Source organism: Aptenodytes forsteri, unplaced genomic scaffold (genome assembly GCF_000699145.1).
Source record: "Aptenodytes forsteri isolate BGI_AS27 unplaced genomic scaffold, ASM69914v1 Scaffold217, whole genome shotgun sequence".
Taxonomy (NCBI): domain Eukaryota; kingdom Metazoa; phylum Chordata; class Aves; order Sphenisciformes; family Spheniscidae; genus Aptenodytes; species Aptenodytes forsteri.
Genome location: NW_008796222.1, coordinates 136,576 through 150,027, shown reverse-complemented (window position 1 = coordinate 150,027; position 13,452 = coordinate 136,576). Strand labels below are relative to the sequence as shown.

Genomic DNA, 13,452 nt, shown 5'->3' with positions numbered 1-13,452 from the left:
GATTTCTCTGCTGTGTGGAGAAAGCAATAAGCATTGAGAATGTTAAACATTATGCAAAATATACTTTAAAATATTTGTTTTAAAAATACTGTACCTAGTCGGTCTTTTATGCATTACTTGGTTAACCTTTTTTCTATGCAAAAGTCTTTACATATCACTAATTAAACGAAGTCCTTTTTGACTGCATTTTATGGATGATTTGTTGCAGTTCTTGTTTGCTCTTGAGGAATACTCGTGGACTCAAAGTTAGCTTCTGCCACTGGTAAGAAGCCGGTCGGCTGCTCCGTCCTCTTCTGCTCCCCTTGCTCAGCCAGGGAGCCCGTCTCATACAGCGTGCTCTGAAATAGGCAGAAAAAAGCAGTCAGTAAAGGAGCGTTGGTTTTCAGGCTTGTAAACTGGTTCTGCATTGACGGTACGCTTGATGATACAAACCCATCTGTCCATCCCAGAGAGCCCCCAGAATTGTTGGGGTTTCTAGGTTCAGCTTTCCTTCAGATCCTCACTAAGAGCCTGTGTTTAGAATGGGAAAATTTCAACCCAATGACATCGTTAAATATCTGGATTGAGAGAGGGTGGTTTTCTCCTCCAGTTCTGGTCTTCTAATTTAGCAGTTCTCACTGAGGCGAAGGTTTGTTACCGTTTCACCTTAGATCTGCAAAGCCCCTCTGTAGAAGGCATGTAAAGCTCTGTCCGTAAGGATAAGCAGGAAGTCTTAGCGTCCAAAAGACACTAAAAGATTATTATGCCCAAATAACAGCTGACAAGACTGAGGCACAGAAATGGGGTGACCACCCTTCAGCCAGACAGAGACTTCATCCGTTGCCAAAATGCAGCCGCAGCTTGGTGACTCGCTCCCCATCATCCCTTTCTCCCAAATGTTAAACGTGTAACTCATCCCCTCCTGCATCAGCTGGGCTCCAGCACCCAGGCGAGGAGGGGTTGTGATCTGCCAGAACAGCATGCTGTCCCATGGAGAAAATGGACAGAAGAGGGGGAAGAAGGCTTGCTACCCCTGCACTGTCAATCATCCTTGATATTCTTTGAAGTTTTGTTGTTTGGGGAGGAATTTGACATTCTTTGGTTCAGGACACAAATGCTGTACTGCTGTAGTGGCATGTTTAGCAGCATCCAGTTCAGGTACCATTCACTTTCCGTATGAGCAGTTTCAAGAATAAAGATGACATTAGTCAACTGGGAAGTAGACAAAAAGTGGGCTTTGTTTACATGAAAAAGAGCAGGTTGCAACCCTACTTGACTTTAAGCTGTTAATTATTCACTTGCCCTCTAAGAGCCTGGTAGGAGGTCTCCCGTGCATCACACCATGTTAAAAATGGGCAGCCACTGACTTGGTTCCACCTAAAGGCTTCAATCTAATTGATGTGCTGCAAATCATTATAATTTAGTGCCCCAAATGCAACACTTTGCCCCATTCTAAAGAAAGAAATTTTGAAAAAACATTTCTGAGACTGATTAGATGAAAGCGTAGTTGTTTTAGCATCCTGAAACAACGCATCATGGATGGATTTGTGCAGCCTCTGTGTTTGGGCTTATCCCATTTTCACTGTCGCAAAACAGGCCAAATTCATGTATGCTGAGTTGCTGATGTCTCCTCTATTTCTTGTTTTGTAATCTTTTGTTTTGGCTTGTTTTGTTTTGTTTTTTAATCTGAATCACCTGAAGGGACCAGCACATGAGGCAGGAGCTCAGCCTTCATACCTGTTTAGTCCTGAGCTTCTGTTGGCAATGTTACCTCTGTGACAGCGGATGAAGATTTCCCAAGTGAGAAATTAATGGAGAAGAAGCATATTTTACATATACTGCTGGAAAGACATCAGAGGGTAATAGTTTCTGATGGCTTTGGTTGTAGCTGTGCTAACAGGTCAGAGCTGAAGGAGTCTGTAATTTTTAAAACAGAGCAAGGGAAAGCTGTTTCCTTGGCATAAAGATCCAAAAGGTAGGACTCGTGGCTGTGCATGCGCAACGTTACTTTGGCCCTTTTCTATCTTTATTCTGCATTCAATGATGAATGGACCTGGAGGAACAAGAACATTTGTAATTTATATAATTTAGGACTAGATCATAGCACATAGCACAAGAAAGCAAATCAGGCTGCTTGCTCAAAAGTAAGCAGTTGGCTTTGAAACCTTAAATTCCAGTTACCAAGAGGATCAAAGGAGGTGATGCAATTTCCTAGAATGTTTTTCTTAAGAGGAAAAAGCTAAAAACCAGTTCTGTCACTCAGCATTAGCAGGTTTGAAACCTTAGCCCTCAGCAGCGCAAATAAAAAGCACTTAGGCTGCTCTAGCTGCGGGACTAACTGTGTCACACAGCACCGGGAGAAGATGATTACCCTAGAGAGGACACGGGCATCTGGGAGGCGGTGCCGCCTGCCCTCCCTTTGCTCTGACTGCAAGTGGAGGAAATCCGGCATTAGGTATTGCCCCAGAAGAAAAACCGGCTACTGTGGCCGAGGGCTGAATGCATATATTCAGAGCAGAATAATCGTATCCTGGCTGTGACTACATCTGCCTGAACAACTGCCAGGAGGTGCCAGTTCATGCTCATGCCTCCTTAGTGTATGTAAGCCTTCAAAATGTTTGTTTGCAGCTATTCTGAAAGATGATACTTCAATTGGGTTGTCATGAGATAAGTAAAGGGCATTTACCGAAGCCTGGGACGTGGATATTGGCAAATTCTTAGGGCCATTGTAAACGAGAAGTTTCTTCTTCATAATACAAAAAGGTCACAAGCATCTTTTCATCAGAAGATACCACATCAGAAAATACTACTGAAGCGTGGACTGTTACCAGCTCTGTAGTCACCAGTCTCATTAGTCACCTGCTTCTACAGGCACAGTTAGCCTGAGATCACACAAATGAGGACCTGAGTGATTTAATAGTCACAGGTACTTTTGTCCAACTTCAAGAAAAGATGAAGAAACTGGTATAGCTTTGTTGGCAAGCTTCATGTGCCCAGCCTCATTTGTGTGAGGCTACTGCCTGAACCCGAGTGTAATTTTACTTAACGCTGAAATGTTCACTTGTGCTCTGTTCCTCTGCTTCACCATTTTACACAGCAAAGAATTGTGTTTTGGAAGCTAATGTGTAAAGGTCTCAAAAGGGATGGCCGCAGCAACACATCTGACCGTGACCAGAAATGATAAGCAGAGGAGCACCAGGCAGGTGCTAGAAATGCTGGGATCTCTACTTGGAGGGTAAACCCAAGCTTTCCTGATTTACTAATGAAACAAAATTTTGACAGATAATTATCTGAAAAGAGGTGTTTTGGTTTGGGGTTTGGTTTTGGGGTTTTTTTTGGGGGGGTGCCTCTGGGGTTTGGGGTTTGGTTTTGGGGTTTTTTTTTGGGGGGTGCCTCTGGTAATTGCTACTACTGGAAGTTGTAAAGTGCTATTAATGTGTAAATACAATCACTTAGTCGGCATTCAGTTGCCTAAATGTTTTCCATGTCCTAAGCTGGGCTCCAACTATTAGTCTGGAAGGTGCAGGTCTCCCTTGTGTCCTGTGTCACCTCTACCAGCCCGGTGCAGACGCCTGGGAAACCCAAGGTTGCTTAAGTGGCACTAAATGCATATGGCCAGGCAACTGAATTTCTCCTTCTCTATCTTGCATCATCTGTGGAGAGATAGGATTTGAAGCTTAATAATATTTTCACGTGATCTAATTTTTTTCAAAGAATCAGCCTCCTTCTCACCTGAAGAAACAACAGAACAGTATCAAAATCATTTGATGATAATGTGTTGTTATCACCTACCCATTTTGTAAAACTAAGACCAGTCAACACCTGCAATGGGCTCATTCAACACTAACTTCAGAACTTCTCTTAATGCTCTGGCTGCAGCAGTGGTGGTGATTATAACAGGATGTCAATATAATTTCTTTTTAAAGGGATATTTTTTCTGCATTCATGGTGGCAGTGCAAAGCTGGGATACGTGAATTAGTGTTGTACCCTAGAAATTAAAAAATCAGAAGCAAAAGGAAATTAATATGGGAAATAAAAGGAAATGTGTCTACAAATGTTACTTTCATGGTCTGGAGGGGCAGACTACTTTTTTACAGCTACAGCTGCTGATATTGAATTAAAGAAAAGCTAAATGTTTTAGATGATGTTTATCTGAACAGTGCTATTACTTATTCTACAGGAAAGTCCTTCTGAGGTGTTGACTTAATTTTGCTTTCCACACAGTCCATATTCAGCGTTTTTCTCTTCTACAAAGGAAAGTCTTCAGGATGCAAAAAATACCTTGATGCAACACTGAAATTGCGGTTGCAATCGCCTAACAGCTGAGAAATATTCTAACTCTGCCCAGGTCTTCATGTATGCTACACTGCAAGACCTCCTTCTATGGAATCAACACACTACTCCAGGAAAGAGTATATTACTGGAAGATGTGAAGAAAAGTGTTTTACCTGTAAAGAATACCCATAGATAGTATTCTGTATTACTGTGTGGTAGGTGAAAATCTAATAAATGACTACAAGGCAATCCATAAACCCAAGGAGACAAAACTACAATTACTTAAAGGCCTACGCTTTTTCCCCCCTTGGTTTTGATTTAACTCTGAATGCCATTTTTTTTTTCATGTATCAGACAGCCAAGTAACTTTATTTTTCTTTAGGAGAAGGACTCTCCCTCGGGAAGTTTAAAACGAAATGTTATGCATTTAAGGTACACCTTTGCAACTAGATTAACAAGATGAGGTCTGTTGTGTGTGGACAGCTCAGTTTTCAATTACTCTTCCCAGCACAACACTTGGGTTTAATATACAAGCCTTAAAATAAAATAACATTGTTTCTCTCCCCACCCCCTCTCCTTCTGTTGCTTTCTAAATGTGTTTTGGTGGAGAAGGGAGTTTATTTTGTTTGGGTTTTCTTGCGTTTGTTTTTCTGAAGAGGCACTGGGGTGGCAAGGGAGAGCGGCGGCGGGGCACGCTGGCTCCTCGGGCACGAGGAGCATCTCCTTCCTTCTGGGTAGGGAAAGCCGCTTCCTCGCCTTTTCCCTCCCCTGCCCCCTTTTTGGGCGGCCGTCCCACCGGGCAGCCCCCTCCCCGCTTTCCCGACAGAAAGGAAAGGCAAACGGGTTGCAACCACCGCGAAAGACTGCGGTTTCAGCCGGCTGTCCCAGTCTCTCTCGCAGTGCTCTTTTCATTCCGTCGATCACAAAGGCCAAAGTGTGTGGTTTTTGATCATTGCCTCAGGTCTTCAGCCGTGATCCGCCATCACATGACTGGTGTCTGCTTCCTTCCCTCCCCCTGTTATCACGGGCCTGCTACCTGCCCAGCTACGATGACTTTGTCCCTTCATTTATTATTGCAGTTAGCGGATAAAAATGCTACAAACAGGAATCCCAAAACAAAACAAAACAAAACAAATAAAAACGTTTCTCGATACTGCTGAAAACTGACCTTCATGTGCCGCCCTGTCCTCCTTCAAGGCCTGCTAAACCCACAATAAAGATTCCCATTAGTAAATCACTATTGGATCATTAAACCTTTTTAAGGCAGTATGTGCCTTACCAAGAGAATGAAGATTACGACACAGCAGTGGCTGCTGCCCACTGACAATCATGGGAACCAACCTCAGTAATAAATCCATGAATTATCTGGCTCTCTTTGACCGGTTCTCACGCCAGAGCAGCTCCTTTGATGTGACCGTCAAAACCCAAGGATGCCCAATAGCAGTAGCCACCAACAAAACAATAGAGAAGTAATAATTCAATGTAAATATGTAAAACCTGCTTGCCCATATGCCCAGCTTTTGCAGTGGGGTATTTCTGTGCCTGTGGTTGAAACAGGAGACAAAAAAGAGAAATAAAGCCCTTTCTTTTCTGTGTATAACCTTTTAAGGGAAGAAAAGCTGGGCATGTTAAAGAGGTATTTTTTAGCTACCGTTGATGTGCATGACTTTTTCAGCTAAGGGGGGCTTCCCTGCCGCTTTTCAAAATCAGTCTGATACTTCAGCACCAATATGCACTTAAGGACTGATCCTGCAAATGGACTAAGGATGTCCCTCTGAGGGACACAGAGGAACTATTCCTCTTCAGTGGGACTATTCGTATAAATAAAGTTATTCGTGCTTTTAAGCCCCTGCAGGACCAAAAATTTAGAGGATGCATTCTCATTTATCTGATTTGTAAAAATATTTAGGTGTCAAGCTCCTTTTCATTGTTTAAATACGTCAAAAATACAACTGTGTGTTAGTCTGCTTCTTGGCTGCCCACCTGTAAAGTGGGAATAGTGTTATTTAGTTTCTTGTCCTTGGTCTTCCCTAATTAGACCTCAGACTCCAGGGGAAAGATTGTCTTCACACTCATGTTCATCTTGTGAGCACCCTTAACTAGAGTTTCTGGCCCTTACCGTGAGCCTCCAGTTAATAGAAGGTAGTAGCTGTCCTGGAGCCCAGATGCTAGTGAGGGAGGCAAATTTCTGATGGCATAAGGGATGACATAGAAGACAAATCCCCTTCAAACTGTATGACCAGAGGAGAAGCAGGATTTATTACATTACTTTTAAACATTCATTTTTTAACTCTTAAAGCAGGATCAGCAAACTGTAAGAGAGAGTAGGTACAAAAGATTTTAAGATACCTGGTTTTCAAAAGCACTGAAGTACCTGTAAGTACACCAACATGATGGGAATGAATAAGCAGAGGACACTAGTTCTGGGTATTGCTGTGCTGAGCTGTCACGGGGGAATCGCTGCCGTGCTTGGGGCGAGGTGACTCTTGCCTGCCTGTAGGCAGACGGCTGCCCGCTCCCGCTGCCTGCGGCGTGTTTCGTGAGCTACCCACTCCAAGCAGCCCAGCAATGGAGTGCAGTCACCAAGAAAGCAGACAGGCAGGGGGTGACGGGAGCCTCTTCTAAACTTCTGTGTTTCTGAAGAAGTGTGGCAGTACGGCATATCGCAGCGAGCTGTTGCATATTGCCTGCGTTCACAGCCAGAGCCGCCAGCAGCCCCCATCACTCCTTTCTCACCAAACACAGACTGCAGGAGGTCATGGTGGGAAGCCCAGAGGTGAGCACTTCAGAACTGTGTTTGGCATGCACACAAGGGCTCCCTGTGAGCCTTGCAGCAGGCAGTGGAGTCACGGTGATAGGAGCTCGTGCTCGTCATCGCATGTGTTTCACACTCAGCTTCAGCCTGCTTACTTAAGGGGAGATGAGCGCAGTGTGGTTGGAGGGATGAAAACCGCCTGGCAGGCTACATCAAGATGCTCCATTTCGATTGACCCGAGGCCATTGTCCAAACACATCTGAAGCTGAGACTTTCTACCCAGCTTCGGGTAGAGAAGGAACAAACTGAAGACCATATACTGCAAAACTTCATCCTCTTACAATTAGACAGGCAGTCTCTTATCTGAACAGAGGGGAAGATCATTCCTGTTTCTTTCATATATTTTGCTGGATCCCTTGCGCAGAACTGCAGCTTACACAATACCGATTATGCCGTTTATGGAATAGAGAGTTGTCATTTATGTCAAAAAAATCCCTTGTAAAGGATGCGGGGCCAGTTTGAGTGCATAGCCGCTTGGCAGCAGAGCTGCAGAAGGCACCCTGCCGTGGCCACGCTCCACCAGTCGCCTTGGCCTCGCCTGGGTCACTGCTATTCCCTGTTACACGCAGCGGGCAGCACCACCAGCCAGAGCATGTGTTGTAATATCAATTTATAGCCTGTTATTATTTTCCTGCTTTTGGGGGAAGCTGGCACCTCCCAGCTCCGTTTTCCTGCCAGCAAGACAAAGATTAGGCACAGCATAATAACATTGTCAATACAGTTTACTAAAATGTGATTAATCAAAAGAGCACATGGGAAACAAAGCATGGAAAAGCAGAAGGTAATGATTGACTGTAGACACAAGGCAGTAATAAAAGGGGTCTAGAAAGCAGATTTTCAGCGTGTAAGTGAAAAAGTTCAGGCATTTAAAAGGATCAGAGCTCTCATAATTTCATGATCAGAGCACTTCTTAATAGGACATGGCAATTGCTCCTGTAAAAGGACTTTTTGGAAAATGGTCCTTGGGTAGTATTATCTAGATCTGTGTGTCGTAATTAAATCTGCATTGGACTTTCATTACCGTCACCTTAAATAAAATGCCTCAGTTTGGACAAAATAATTTATCTTAAAATATGATTCAGAGTAAGTTTTCCAGCTGTAGTTCTGAAGGGACAGTCCTAGCAGGATTTGAAATGAGGTTGTTATGTTTTTTTAGTTTATCTTACTGTCCAGGAGATGTTCCATATCTGTACCTAGGAAAGAGATTTACAGTTATGTTTTAAGACAGCAGTATTTTACAGAAAGGATCTTGGGGAGAGATAATAGGAGGAGGGGGGAAAAAAAAAGTCTGGAGAAGGGATTGTGCCTGAAAGCATCTTTTTTTTTTTCTCCCCTTCCATCTCCAGCAGTTTAATAAACACTTTGCTTTGTTTGTGTGCTTTGACTGCCATGGTGACAACAGCACTAATGTCATAGCACAGGCTGCTCCCATGGTCCACCAGCCTTGTGAATCAGTGCAGAAGGGAACAAAACCAGACCCTTCTTGTCTCCCTGGCCAGCTGATCACGATGCCCTGGGATCCTGATCTGGGATGCAGAAATTCTGGTTCCCTCCTTTGCTTTGGCACAGACTTTCTGCATGATCTTCAGTTCAAAATCTACAGGTGAAAAGCAGAGATGCTGCTGGCCCCTGATGGAGCAGCTGTGAGGATGAACACATCCACGGCCACATGGTTCTTCGTCACTCTGGTAATGGCACATATCATCAATGTATAAATGCCACAGAGAGACTGAGGTGTTAAAGAATCCAAGACATACTCCTGATAATCCTTTGTAACTTCTCTTTTTTAAATGCTACATTAAGGCTGTTTAAAAGACAGCTTGTAAAGCTTCCACGTACAGCCTTAGACTCAAGGAAACACGTTGCATATGATTTGGCTTAATAGCAGCTTCATCTGTACATGAAGTTGGGTTTATCAGCAAATACAAAGCCTTCATTACAGCTTATTGGAATTAAACGGGCACAATGTTAACCTATAGAATTAAATCTGAAACCTTCAGAGCAGGGACCATGCTGGGCGGCACGGGTGGGTGGTGGCAGACACGGGACCGGGGTGCCACCTCGTGGCATATTCAAACAATATTTTTATCAATAAGCAGAGGCTCGTTGCCCTGTAGAGGACAGCATGAAGTTGTACTTGTTTATGTCTGCAATAAAACAAAAAATAAGGGGATAAGTGGCCACCAGAACGTCCTGGGAACAGAATAAATCCAGTGACCGCATGACTGTATGTCCTTCAGATAGAAGTGAAATATGAGGGCAAGTAGAAAGTATGCCTTTAGAAAAAAACTGGGAGCTTTCATTTTCTAAAGAGTCTATTGGTTGTAAAAGTCATGAAAAAATTTATGTTCACTCACAGGCAAGATATTTCATATAAGATTGGAAAAAACTTAGGAAGCGGAATTAATGTAGGGCTATAACTTAAAGGAGGTAACCAGAAAGAAAAGTTAATGCCAGAGATAAAAGATCAAGTTTGGATGTGAAAGCTCCTGTTCCCAAATTTTCCAATAAAGTATAGAAAGTAAGAATTAACAGTCTTATCCAGAAACTCAGCTGCTGGTTTAAATTGATCTATAGTTAAAGTATTGTATTCCTTACCTTCTTTATTTCTACTGCAGTGCATTCCCATCGACCTTGGCTGCGAGATGGAAGGCAATTGGTCAAGCTTTTGAGGAAGAACAGAAATGAAAGTAAAATCCAGTATCTCAGAATAATCACAGTTAGAAGCAAATTCAGCCACACTTTGAGAATGTGATGCTTAAAAAAAACCCAAAAACCAACAACAAAACAATAACAACAACAACCACCACCACATTGATCTTATATTTGTTTGAAATACCTTTGTTCTAGCCTGTGCAGCCATGTGCCAGATTGCTTTTGTAATGTGTCTTTGATTGTACTGCCAGTCCTCTGCAAAATAGCCCACCTTTTCTGGGGCTTCAGCATGCCAGTGTCATGAGTTACTTATTATTTAAAACAAAAATATCAACAAAGACTCTAGGAAAGATGCTTCTTCCACCTGTTAGAAAGAAGTACCCTGTTCCTTCCCTCCATCATGTTAATCTAAGGCCCAGGAAACAGGGAGTCAGAAACTGCCATAACTGTTCAACCCATACTGAGGATGAACACTTAACCTGGAGTCTTTTCAACTCAAACTAGGACACCTTTAATTACAGTGGAACCTGAAATGGTAGGACACCATCAAGAGGACTGGTTCCCACTCCTTGCCAGGTGGATATTTGTCCTCTGCGCAAGGGCAAGTTTTAGGTCTGCTGTTGGACTGCAAAGGGGTTAGGAAGGCCATTAGGTAGCTTCCTCAGAGACTATGCTTCCATTCCTAGCAAAATACTGGAAACTGTACTCTTTCTTTGTGTGCAAGAGCTATTCTGGTGACTTCTTCCAGGTTTCTAAAATCTTACATATAATTATCCTTTCTCAGATGACTCTAAAGCTGGACTCATGGTGCTAAGAGCATGCAAACATATTACTGCAAAAAATGAGTTAAAACCAAAGGAAATGCTTTTTTTGCTACTATTCTGCAAAACCATACCTATACCTTTTCGGGGAGACTAGTCAACACCAGAAATTCACTTTAGCTGCTTCTAAAATGACCCATCATTTTCTGAAGTAGAAAACAGCAACTTCTTCCACCAACCTGGTAAGGCATTTCACTGAGTCTGAAGAGGGAGGGGGGAATCTAAGAGCCCCACACAGCTATCTCAGTGCAACTCATGTAAACTGGTAATTATAGGGGAAAGTCCAAGATGAAGTAATAAAATTAGGACTCCCAGGACCTTAGGAGACCCACTGAGCTATTCCCCTGGCCCAGTCTGGGACCCTTGATGAGGTGCTTGCCCAGCCCGCTCTTAACAACCTCCAGCCACAGGAATGCAGTAATTCCTTAGGTTACATCCTTTGGTCCCAGGGCTTAGCTATTATTGGGCAGCTTTTCTTAATATCTAAAGGGTAATGACAGCCCTTTTGACTGTTTGCTTTCTGTCTTAAAGCAAAGGCAATCCCATCCTTTTGCACCCCCCTGAAGCTTCCTTGTCATAAAAAATATAGCGGAGGACCTTGGGATTTCTCATGAGACGCTCCTGTCTACATTGGAGGGCAGCCCAGACGGCAGTACGTCTCCGGCACGCCCTGGAAAAGGCAGCCAAAGCCATTATTTCCAGTGGTGTTTTCACATTAGGGCAAAGTACTCCACCATAAAGCATGCCCTGCCAGTATTAATGAGTTATATGGGTGATGCAAGGGCCATGGCTTGCTCCTGGCAGCAGGGAGGATCCCTGCTGAAGCATAATCTGCCAGGTATGCTAGCCTTTGTTTTGCAGTCTAAGATGATAACTTTATTATTCTGATTTATTACCAATATTTCTTGGTTTAACTGCAGCAGTGTATTGGGTCTGGCTCGGATGGAGTTAATTTTCCCCATAACAGCCCTCATAGTGCTGTGCTTTGTATTTGTAGCTAGAAGGGTGTTGATAACACATCAGTGTTTTGGCTACTGCTGAGCAGTGCTCCCACAGCATCGAGGCTCTCTCCCCAACACTCCCCTCTCCCAAGGCCAGTAGGCTGGGGGGCGAGGGGGACAGTTTGAGAGGGGACACAGCTGGGACGGCTGACCTAAACTGACCAAAGGGATATTCCATATGACAGTCGTGCTCAGCAATAAAAACTGAGGGAAGGGTGGGGGGAGGGATTAATTTTTAAGGCATTTGTCTTCCAAAGCAACTGCTACGTGTACTGGGGCCCTGTTTCTAAGCAAGTCAATGGGCATCACCTGCTGATGCAAAGTAAAGAATAAATCTTTATTTTGCTTTGCTTCCATGCATGGCCTTTGCTTTCTTTCATTAAACTGCCTTTATCTCAACCCATGAGTTTTTCATCTTATTTTCTTCCCATATCCTGCTGAGGAGGGGGGTGAGAGAGCAGCTGGGTGGGCAGCTGGTGGCCAGCCAAGGTCAGCCTACCACAGGCTGCTCCAACATGAAGGAAGAGGTCCTCCCACTGCCTTCTCTCTCACCCCACAAATCATGGGCGGGGTGGGAGGTGGGGGGCGAAGAAGAGCAACTCTTGCTGGAGCCCTGGATGTGGGTTTGGGTGCGCTGCTGATGTGCTCTGCTACAGGACAGAGCTGGGAGCTCCGGGAGGAGGAGGAGAGGCACCCTGCTGCTGCAGGACTGGAAGAGGCTTTACCCGGTTCTTATCCCCTCTCTCTTCCCCACCTGCCAGGGTACCCGCACCGTTTTTAGGAGCTGAGAAGGTGTGGTGAGGGCTTCATTGCAGGAGGGAGCCAGACAGATGCTAATGACAGGGAGGTATTAAAACTCCCTTTGCCCTCTCCGGTTATTTCTTTCCACCTCCTGAAGAACATCTGGGATCTCTCTTGCCCCCCTAACCATATACCCAACAACCCTGCATGGTGGGGGTTGTGCAAATACACTGCAAAGAGACAGTCTGTTTGTTCCTCAGGTGAGCAAACACCATGGAGAATTGCAGCCCCCCTCGTGCCAGGACAGAGGGGACAAACCCTTCCCACCTTCTCTGGGGGAAACAACACGGTCAGAGAGGCATGAGCACACCAGTGACAGCTAAGGGCGTCCCCCCTGCCATGGCTCAAAGATTCATGATGGCACCAAATGACCATTCATCTGTGGGGAGAAAGCTGTGGGAACACCCTTAGCAGTCAGAGCAGCCAAAAAAAAAGGAAGACATGGTGTTTCTAAGTGCTGGCCAACAGCCCTGCCTGTGCCTCTCTAGGCAGACATTGCTCAGCAGCCCTCTGCTGACTCCTAGAAACCCTATGGGTGGGCATGGGGTGTCCGTAGGCAGTTTTGTGAAGGGAAGACTTCCAGACAGATGCTACAACAGGGCAGGCTTCCCCTGCCTGCCCGCGCCTGCACAGGGCGCTGAGACTTTGCACACTCCCTTCATGCATGACTCCTCCTAACTGCCAAGTGCGTCTTAAAACTCGCTGCTGAGCAGCAACGCCGACGCCTCGGGCTGGCACAGCAGCCGGCCGGATGCTTCCTGAATTGTGAAAGCAGAACGAGGGGTCGGAGAGAATCCCAAAATGCCAGGGTCGAGGGGAAAAAGAAAAACAAGTCTTTCCCTGACCGGGAATCGAACCCGGGCCGCGGCGGTGAGAGCGCCGAATCCTAACCACTAGACCACCAGGGACCTCTATGAATAGTTTGCAACTTCTTCCTCAAGAGGGAACTCACATAACCACACCCCCGAGTCTTACTGCGTTGCTGGTTTCTCTTCTTTGTGCTCCCCCCTTCCGGGTAGTACCAAGTCCCGGAGGCAGCTGTGTGTAGGGAGGGACGTTCCATTCCACCCCACGGAAGGGGGGAGCGGCGGCGGAGTGGGGAGG

General features: G+C 45.0%; 1 non-coding gene across 1 annotated transcript; it reads right to left on the bottom strand.

The window, feature by feature from the left end:
• Positions 1–13,184: 13,184 nt before the first annotated feature.
• TRNAE-CUC lies at positions 13,185–13,256 on the bottom strand. The gene has a single exon. It is a non-coding gene; the product is annotated as a tRNA-Glu (tRNA).
• Positions 13,257–13,452: the final 196 nt, after the last annotated feature.